The sequence below is a fragment of the Girardinichthys multiradiatus genome, chromosome 13 (assembly GCF_021462225.1).
Source record: "Girardinichthys multiradiatus isolate DD_20200921_A chromosome 13, DD_fGirMul_XY1, whole genome shotgun sequence".
NCBI lineage: Eukaryota > Metazoa > Chordata > Actinopteri > Cyprinodontiformes > Goodeidae > Girardinichthys > Girardinichthys multiradiatus.
In genome coordinates, this window is record NC_061806.1 from 20,903,541 (window position 1) to 20,914,278 (window position 10,738).

Below are 10,738 nucleotides of genomic sequence, written 5' to 3' on the forward strand. Positions count from 1 at the left end.
AAATTCTTACAAATCGGTTTTGAAAGTTTAAATAGCTGAAAAGTAAGTTAAACTTTCTCTAACATGTATTGTTCTTATGTCCTGTAAATCTTGTTAAAGGTAAAATCAAAGACCATTGTAGGTTGTCATCATTGTTTTAATATGCGTTTTATTCTTTCTTCCAGGGAGCACGAGCTGCTTTAATTGTAATATTTTTGAATGAGGCTGTAAAATTGTTTTCTTGCTTAGTGTATGGTGTTTTCTGTCTCTCAAATGTTTTCAATGCTGTGCTTTTGTCATGCATTTTAATAACAATTAGCTTGTTTAGATGAAAGTTGTGATTTATTTAGTGAGTTAGACCTAACTGTTCTTCCTTTACAAAATTACAGTTTCTGTGATTCAACATCTGACCCTGTTGATGATTGTAGCGAGATGATTGTCTGACACTTATTCTCTGACCATCCTGCTTATAGCTGTTTTTGATATATGGGTACAAATATGAAATTCATGTGCTGTAATAAATTGTGATAGCATGAAAAGGAACAATTTTAGTTTTTTTTAACTGTAAATGGAAACATATGCCATACCTATGTGGGACCTGTAATCTGCTATGGCATAATAAAAAGCACAAAGATAATAAAATAGTTTCTCCTATTTTGCTGGTGTCTCACTGACAAGCTCCTGAATCTGCCTCCATATTTGCAAACATTGAGAGCACAGACAGGTTTAGTGTTTATTTCTGTATTTTAAGAAATGACGTACACCGTTCATATCAGAACAAGGTTGAAATAGACGGTTCTGCATTTGACTTAGGAGCTGTTGCAACCAGCTTTCATGTAGATATCTATACTCACTGCTACATTCTGCTTGAAAGTGCACAAAACAGTGTCTGTGAAAATAAACATTTCAAATCAAGACTTTTTTTTACCACCAACCCAGAATTTATTTTGCATTTTTACTTTCTATTTATTCACAGTATCAGCCAGAGGTGTAATAATAAAATTCTGCAGCACAGAAAAGATGAGCTTTATCGAAGTCCAGTTGTTCGACTGGTAAATAATCCACATAAGGGAATGACAAAGCAGATAAAAGAACTGAAGTCAACCAACCAAGAAGTTGTTTTGTTTCCTTTTGTCCCAATTTTTATTAAAGTTTGATGGTGTTGAAGTATGGCCGCATTTCCGTTCAGACTTGCATTTTAAAAAGAAACAGTTTCGTCTTACAAAATTTTACTTCTGACACAGATGAAGATGCACCTTATCTATATGAATATTAGTGCATCTATTCAACAAGCGAGTCGAGTATTAAAGTCAAATATGTGGTTTCATTCCAGTAATGCTTCATTACAGCCATGTGGTTTCAAACCAAGTGACACAACATTTGCACGATATCGGTAATCATCATCTGGTTTAATGAGAACACACAACAATACCAACTGTGCTGTAATTAAAAAACAAAATGAAGACAAAGCTATGAACCACCAAAACTGAGAATATACAGAGAACATTTAGAAAGAAAATGTTTCTACTCACATTGGGATACAGGAGCTGGGATTTTTCCTTAATTTGTTTGGATTGCGTGATATGGATTGAGGGGTTCAATCCATGAACCCTGTCTTTTCTCTGCATCTTTAGACTATGCAGTTTATCGCATTTTCCACTTTTAGATGTTTCCTATGGAGACAGTACTTCACAGATTTCAGCTGTAAATTGTCACAAATAAAACTATATAATTTAGCAACATTTAAAAAATAATTTTTGAAGCTGGAAGCAACACTGATTCATCATCCATCTTTATTACAAGAGAAAGAAAGATGAATGATGTGTCATACTGGCACTGGTAAAGTTTGCTGCTACTTCTAGGAATCATCACTGAAGGAAAAATACATTTTGTACAAGAAATATGCTTAACATTTAGGTGCACATTTCTTTCTTTACAAAGAACAAAATCCATGTGACGAGATATATAACTGGTTGTACACTATTCCCTTTTCTTTGAGATTTGCCGAGAGGAAAATCCCCCAGCAGAGGGAGCAGCGGTGTCAAAGAACAAAATAAAATCATATTTATAAAGCCACACAGTGAGTTTTGATCCTAAACAGCAAATTCACAGGTAATGTTGGCTTTTTTTCTAAACACATCAGTAAGCTTAGGATTGTTTTTTTATCAACTTTTCTAAAACCAATTTATCAAGACAAAGGTTCTAACTGGCAATAATAGCATATCAGTATAAGACATAAAAGACAATGGACTTGGTTGGATTGATTATGGATGTACAGAGATCAGATTGGTTGTACATTGTATGTGGAATACCACAGGGATCAGTCAGTCAGTCATTTTCTATCGTTTCTTCCATAGGGGAGCTGGTGCCTATCTCCAGCAGTCTATGGGCTGGAGGTGGGGTACACCCTGGACAGGCCGCCAGTCCATCGCAGGGCAACACAGACACACACAGGACAAACAGCCATGCTCACACTTATTCACACCAGGGATTAGTGTTGGAGCCAAAATGATGTATGTAATAATGTTATTTACAAAATGCCTGATTTGATTGGTCATGTTTCCTTTGTTTTAATTGCTAATGACAAATATATTCGGTCCGGGCGAGCTTTGCGGCAACATTTAAACCAGATTACCACTGAAACTAACAAAATAAAAAAATTGTTTGACAGACAGAAATTATTGCAAATATAATTGTCTTATTCAATTTAAATGAGATGGAAAAAATAGTACATCGTTATAGTTAAAATCTAACTTAGATACAGATGGAAGGCTTTAACACAGAAAGAGTGCATGAAATTAAAATCTTGGTTATAACAATATTAGCTGGAAATCTCACATATTCAAAAAAAAAAATTCTAAGATTACCTCTTTTCTGTTCAAATCTTTAGCTTTTACTTTTCTTTGATTTTACATTTATGTTATACAGTGGAGATCTAGAAAAATAAACACATGTATTACAAAAGTGCCAATAGAATTATACATTATGTCAGATTTTGCTATGTTTATGTTAGGAAACATAAAAATGTTGAGGTAACTCATAATGGTCCGTTTAAATTATTTATTGTACAGGTCCTGGTTTGGAGCTTGAATCCACCTGATTGTTGAAACCTTCATGAACTTCAACCTTCGTGTTTAATCATTTTTACATGACTCTGGAATATACTTAAGAACATTGCAAGCAGAAATAAAATGTTAATAAAAAAATGCATATTTAGGAATTCATCAGTATTAAGATTTTTGGGATAAAGAATAGAAATTAGCAGAGCCGTTGTGCTGGTGGATGAAATTGTCAGTTAAAGTTTTTTGGTCTGTGATCCTATGACTTTTTTCTTGATTGTCTTTAGAGAGAAGTGGAGTACATCATGGAGAGGGCTATCACAGTACCACAAAGAGACACACAGGACAAACAACTATGCATGCACCAATCATAGCTTAGGGCAATTTAAAAAGACTGTCGGAGAAGGGCAGAGTACCCGGAGAGAACCCACACATGCCCAAGGAGAACATGCAAACTTAATGCAAAAAGACCCCAGGCCAGGATTCGAACCCAGGAACTTCTTGCTACAAGGCAACATTCCTACAACCTGCCCCACTGTGCAGCCTAATCAAGCATTTATTTCTGTTATTTTGACGATTATAACAACAAAAATGCAGTAAATTAGAATGTTATTTATGACACAAAAAATAAGATTTTTAATATGGAAATGTTATGTTTTGGTCTTCACAATCATGAGGAATACAGTAGTCCAGCAGACAGCCCTCTACTTCCAGCAGGTTGCAGATAAGCATACTGTCAGGGTCTGGGAAACTTGTTGCCTGCTGCTTACTCACCAGATGGCACCGGAGCTCGTTGTGGAGGTGTGCAACAGGTGTCGCTCATCATCAATCAGGTCCTGAGGTTTAAAAGGAGCGGGCAGTAAGCACCTTGTTGCCTGAGTGTTTGCCAATACTGGTAACTTATTGGCCAAGTTAAGCTTGCTTAAAACTCTTGAGTTTTTTTTCTCCCAATAACTTACCTTTTGTGTGTACTCTTTCTCAGGTGTTCCTGACCTCCTGGCTCTAGTCTCTGCAAGATCCCAAGTACTCCTGACTTCAAGCTCCCTCGCTTACTAAGCTCCAGCTGGCTGACTCCAAGTTCCAAACCTCCAAGCAACTTGCAAGCGAACCTAGTCCACCCAATGTGAGTACAGAATCCACCACCAAGTGCACTCACCTCACTCTGGCGTCGTCTACCCTGGAAAGGCAATCCGAGCTTGTGTTCCTCCAAACCATTTATCTGAGGATTTCAAGTCCTACCTGCGCAACAGACATCCACCAACCTCCCATGCTCCGCTTCATCTTTTCCCTCTCTGAAGACTTCCTTCAGCTCCACTCCATAAGCAAACAAGATCTTCAAACTTCTAAATTCACCTGTGAACCCCTCATCCACTTACCTGTTCTCCCTCTCCATACAGCTGGTGTGCTTCCAGTCCTGTGTCCGTTACCTGAAGTTCTTGGTTTGTATGGTAAGCCACAAAACGTCATTGCAATTGCAGCTTGGTGTTAAGAATGAAGCATATTAATGGAAAATTGAGTGGAAGGAAAGTGTTAAAGATGCAAAATAACCACTGCCTTGAGATGATTGTAAAGCAAAGCCAGTCAGTGCTAGCGTTTGTCCACTGTGTTTTATAAAGTTCATTGTCCGTTCAGCTACATGGAAACTTTAGAACACTTCATGCATCCTTCTGCTGACAAATTCTATAGAAATGCTGACTTGATTCTTCTTGATTCTTATGCTTCTGCCCACAAAGCCAACAAAAACCAATACATGCTTTAATAATGCTATAACTGTACTTGATTGGCAGCAAACTGACCTGACCTCCGCTCCATAGAGAAACTATGGATTATTGTCAAGACACAGATGAAAGACACCAGAACCAACAATGCAGGCAAGCTGTTAAAGCAATCTGGACTTTCTTAACACCTCATCAGCACTAAAGGCTGCTGATGCAGTACTTCATACAAAAGGAGCCCAGACCAAATATTGTGTATGTACTGTTCATGGACATGCTTTTGAAACAAAAGTATTATATAAAGTCATAACTTTTTCTAAATCTTTTTCTTCAAAATGTCCTTGCCTTGAATGAAAATCATATATAGCACACACCACGCTTGAAAAAAGCTGGGAACAGAAACGTGGAATCATCAAGATATCCATATAAAATCTGATGTGAATCAAATTAGCAAAAATGGAATGCAAGGAAAGATTTGCAAATGAAAAATGCAACAGAAGCATGTTGTAACTATGGGAGGGCTCATGAAAAGGGGCAAACAACAACACAACCTGGCAGAAAATCCCCTGTGAAAATATATTTATAGATATGAAATCTTAAGCTTCCAGGGTCTACTCTCACCAGGTTTTAAGAATTCTCCGTGCTGTAAAGTTACAAAGACATCTGTGTCCAAGTGTCACGAAAACCTCTAAAAATCTGGAGGTCAGTGAACAACATGTTCAGATGCTTTTAAGGTTGAATCCCCTCTGAGATCTATGACCTATATCAACAAATAAACCGACAAAAACGTGACCTTATAATGTAATACCCGCATTAAGATGAAAAAATAAAAAATTCAAACAATGTCAGACAAAAACTAGAAATTTAAATAAAATAGTCACTCTGTCATATCAAACCAAGTAGATGGTCAATCCTCTTTTAACCATTAATAGTATTTTCAGCACTTCTAAATTTCACAAGTATGTGAATTTTTCTGATGATAATACAATAATATAGTAAGTATTAATATGATGAATAAAGCTTTTGTGCAGCTTCTTTCAGGTCTTGGGTTTTAATTATCAGGAGATGATAAAAAGCAAACAACTCACTATTCCTTAACATTCGTGTTGTAATATTTATGTGGACGCAGCCTTGCTATGTAGAGTGAAGGATTCAGCCGGAGGAGTTCTCACCAGAGGAATTTTGGACATCCTGTCCACCTCTTACTGTTCAACATGGGAACAGGATGGAAACAACTCATGTGGCCTGAGCACTGCATGCAACGGCACAAACACACAAAACTTGACATCACCTAAGGTGTGTTTTTCTTCCCCTCTGGGTCTCAGTAAGATCCATCTGTTCATTCCGAACAAGAGAGCCCATCTTGATTTTCATTCTGCAACAAAATAACCAAACACTGATATTGACTGTATTGTAAAAAATGTGAAAATGTAAACACAGAATACATGCAGTTGTATGCCTTTACATTGACATACTGTATGTGTGTGAGAGAGAGAGAGCAGAGATAGAAGGCGAATGCGGGAGCAATTTTGTTCTGCTCTGTTTGGCAGTACATCAGTGTAATTTTTTTTCTGTTTTGTCAGACTGCACTACTCTCCTTCTCCCCCTCCTCAACACACCCATCTATTCCATCCTCTGAATCTCTCTCTGTCTCCCGTGTTTGGTGACAGTACCTTCTCGCTCCCATCATATCACTCCTGGTGGAAAATATTTTCTCCAGCTTATTTAAAATGGAGGGATTTGAGATATAGAAAAACAACTCTTGATGCAGCAGAAAAAAAAAAACTAAAAGGGAGAAGCAGGCTGCACTGCATATAAACCCCTGGTAAAGATGTTTAAAAAGATATAAAATTAATTTATCCTTTTTTCCAGTAGCATAGTCTGAGACTGAAAATATTGACCTTTAATTAGATCACATTTGGGGAAGAAATATCCTATATTAAGAAACAATTGTTTTTAATGGAATCACAAATTTTCACACCCCACACTGTTCATACTTTGTACAACACTGTTCTGCCATTAGAACCGTGTCTTATCTTCTACACAATTTCACAAGGTTGAAGTATGCACAGAGATGGATCTTAGATCATTCCTCTGTGCACATTCTGTCTTCATCTTGCAGAGTTCTTGACCCTCTCTTTTGCTCTCTTTTCCTCAGCTCACCACACAGGGTTTGTGTAGGATTTTGGTTTGTGGGGTTAAAATGTCATAGGATTCACTGTCAAACCATCACTGTGTTGATTTTGGCCATTTATTTTGGATCTTTATCTCCCTGACAAAGATTTCACGTTGTCGTGCACTTTGACAACTCTCTCCCCCTTCAAGAGCTAAACAGACCCAAAGCATCACAGATCTTCCACCATACCTATCAATGGCCATGACATGCTTTTACACAAACGTTTCCTTTGTTTAAGGCCAAACCACCTAAATTGTTTGTTGTTGTCAAAAAGCTCCGTCTAAAGGCTTGAACATAATTCTTGTTTTCTGCTTGGACCATACCAACACAAACAAATCTGGTTAATATTATTTTTAGATCAGCTGAACAGGAATGTTTTACTCAAAGAAATTCAGTTTTCACCAGTCTTATACAGGCCACGGAGAAGAAGAACTAAAAGAAATTAAGAGAGTGATACCAGGAAATCAATTTAGTTTTTATGTCCTCTTGCTTCCAGAACCTCTGATGGACTAACATTATGTCCAGAGTGTCTCCCTGCCTTTTGTCAAGTGGCTATTGAAGATAGGCCACTGAGGATCCACACTCAGTTGTGGATCAGTGAATCGTCATCCCCAGTTCCCTGATTGTCTGTTATGGTTTTGGTACACAAACTGTCTTAAATGCTATTTATTGTTGATCTCACCACTTTTAGTTCTTTGTTTCTCAGTGTGCCACATATCCAACAACCAACAACAAAGAAAAATAACAAAACTTCCTTTCTTCCTATTTCCAATTTAAGCCAATCCTAGATTTATCGCCATAGAAATTGACATTTTTAACACCTCATCGACTCTAGCTATAGTACCTCACTACTTTAAGACCTCCACAACCATTCTAGTCATATTTAGATGACCAGTGGCCCTCAAACCAACAGTCATGAAGTGCCTAGGAAAGCTGGTGCTTGGACAGGTAAACTCTGTGGTGCCTTATATCACTGATCCTCTCCAGTTTGCCTATCACCCAAACAAGTAAGTGGATGATGCAGTTACTAGTGCCTTACACCACACCCAGCAGAACCTCGACTGTGGCAGAGCCTATGTCAGGATGCTCTTTCTTGACCACAGCTCTGCCTTTAACACCATTAGGCCTGGAAAACTGGTTGGGAACCTGGTAAACCTGGGAGTCCTGACTGCCACTTGCAACTGGGTTCTGGACTTCCTCACAGACAGACCTCAGGTTGTCAGGATGGGATATATGGTCTCCAAGCTCACAATCAGCCATGGGGCTGCTGTCTCTGCCCTAAGCTCAGCACTCTGTACACCCAGTAAACATAAAATACGTGGATGACATGACCATCCTGGGACTCATGAAGGGAGAAGATGAGACAGCACACAGGGAGGTGGTCAACAGCACACTGGACTATGGAAAAGAGAACCACCTCATCCTCAATGTAGAAAAAACAAGGGAGCTCATGAATGACTCTTGCGGCTAAATCCCCTCTCCATCAGTGGGACCGAAGTGGAGAGGGTGGACAGCATGAAATTCCAAGGCCTGTACATATCATGAGACCTGTGCTGGTCATTGAACACCGCAGTCATGGGGAGAAAGGGTGCAAAATAGATTATATTTCATCAGACTGCTCAGTAAAGCTGGACTGAGCCGTTACCCCTGATGCTGACCTACAGCGGGCTGGTAGAGAGCATCCTGACAAATGTCATCTCCGTGTGGTATGGCAATACTACACAAGCAGACAAGAACCCTCTCCAGAGAGTTATCAAAACAGCTGAAAAAATCATCAGAACTGACCTTCCATCCACAGACTTAATATACACACAACACTGTAAAAAGTGAGCCATACACATTAGCAAGACACGTTCCATCCTGATCACTTTCTCCTTAAACACAAATATACAAAAGATAACTGAAAGAAATAATTGCATTTTGAAAGTATGTTTTTATTTAAGTGCAATTCTTTTGTCTCAAATGCAACATCCATTTATCGCTACATTTCTGATGTGCAATATACAGTGCTGCTAAATTTTTATCTATGTATACTCCTCTGAAGCCCATTGAAATTTTTTTCCCACAGCTTTATTGTTTAATGTATAGTGTTCCGTCTTTTAATAACTGTTAAATGTGTATTAGGTTTGGCTGATGAACTCTGCACAAGAATTCCTATGTACCTAAAGACTGACAACAAACAAATAAGACAAAGACTCATTATTTTCATCTTGTTGCAATAAACCTCTCAAACCTCCATTTAAGTCTCCAAGTGTTTCATGTATTTGACTCACAAAACTGTACAAAACATGACCTTCTCATCTGACCAAGGCATACAGGTCTTGTTAAAGTCCCAGCAGAGCTTAGCAAACTGAACATGTTTACATTTGTTACAGCTGGACAGAAAAGCCTTTTTCCTTGGATGTAGAGATAGTCTGCCTTACTATCCTCCTCAATGTGTGTGGTAGCAAGATAAATATGGGTCCTCGTCTAGCCTATGGTCCGATGCATAAAAGAATTGGTTTCTGTGTCACGTCAGATACAAAATTTGTGGATTACAAATGGAAGAACTCTGATGAATTTTTGACAAAGTAAAGCATATAGTAAAAAATGATAAAACAATGTTTAACGTAAAGGTATAATTATCAGTTACACATATCAATCTCAAATTCCTTAATAAGAAATTTCTTCCCCACTGAACACATGTACTGAAATTAAACGATGTTTTTTTTTTTTTCTAGTGTGAGATTAAATAGCAGAAATAAAAGATCATTTTTAGCCTTGTTACACATTTTTACCAAATATCTTTGTGTCACATGTTTATATATCATAGCTGCCCTATAAGGTCAATGGTTCTGACAAGCATGTATGTCAGGACTCCAACAGCCCCCATAGTGCAACAGACCTTTTTACGTTATGTTTACAGTTAAGTAATGAGCCAAAAATGTGCAACATTGAATGTTTATTCTTGAAAATCAATTCAAATAGTTTATTAAATCCACTGAACTTCAGATTATAAACATTTGTTTGATTTTTCAATATTTATTAGTGGCAAATTGAATGAACTTATAAAGCGCTTTTCCGGTCGTACTGACCACTAAAAGCGCTTTACACTAGACCCACATTCACCCAGACACACTCGCTAACGCGCACACATTCACAGATCGGTAATTTGAGGTAAAGTGTATACTTAAGGTTAAGTGAAGTGTGTTCTTCTTTCCGAAATAGTTGATGAGTTTGTTATCTTTAACTTCCAGATGGTTCTGTTTCTTTTCACACAGAGCACTACTAACCACATTAGAACTTGGAGTCTGTTCATTGGTCAGATGTGTCCCTCTTTGTTCCCCCTAGGCAATGTCACACTGGAAAGAGAGCCAGATCCCCATATCAAAAACGCCAATGAGTGGTGTATTTGGTATTGTGTACATTGTGAAGTAAGGTCCTGCTGTCCAGGAAACCCTAAGCAGCCGCAAAGTCCGCCTTTACCTCAAGCCGACTCTGCATGACAAAGTGATTAACTAGCACGTGTTTTTGTCTTGCGTCTATATCTTAATATAACATTAAGAGGATTATCCAGGCATGTGCGTGCACACACCTCTTTCTGCTGGCAAAAGGCAGCATGCACCCAATAACCTACTGACACACAAACACCACCCAAAGTGGGGGGCACACGCAATGTTCTCATCGCTCGAACTGTGGTGCAAAATGGAGCATATTGACGTGCAATTGACAACAGACACATTCACTCCCATTCTGCACGAACTGCATATGCTGAGGCTGGCCTCAGAGGAGCGTTTACTATGTGTGTGTGTTTGTGTTTGTGTGGATAT

The 10,738-nt window shown here is 38.2% G+C and overlaps 1 long non-coding RNA gene across 1 annotated transcript; it reads left to right on the forward strand.

The window, feature by feature from the left end:
* The first annotated feature begins 3,856 nt into the window (after positions 1–3,856).
* LOC124879742 lies at positions 3,857–5,074 on the forward strand. Its single transcript, XR_007041104.1, has 4 exons — positions 3,857–3,933; positions 4,021–4,161; positions 4,436–4,486; positions 4,826–5,074. It is a non-coding gene; the product is annotated as an uncharacterized LOC124879742 (long non-coding RNA).
* The last annotated feature ends 5,664 nt before the right edge of the window (positions 5,075–10,738 follow it).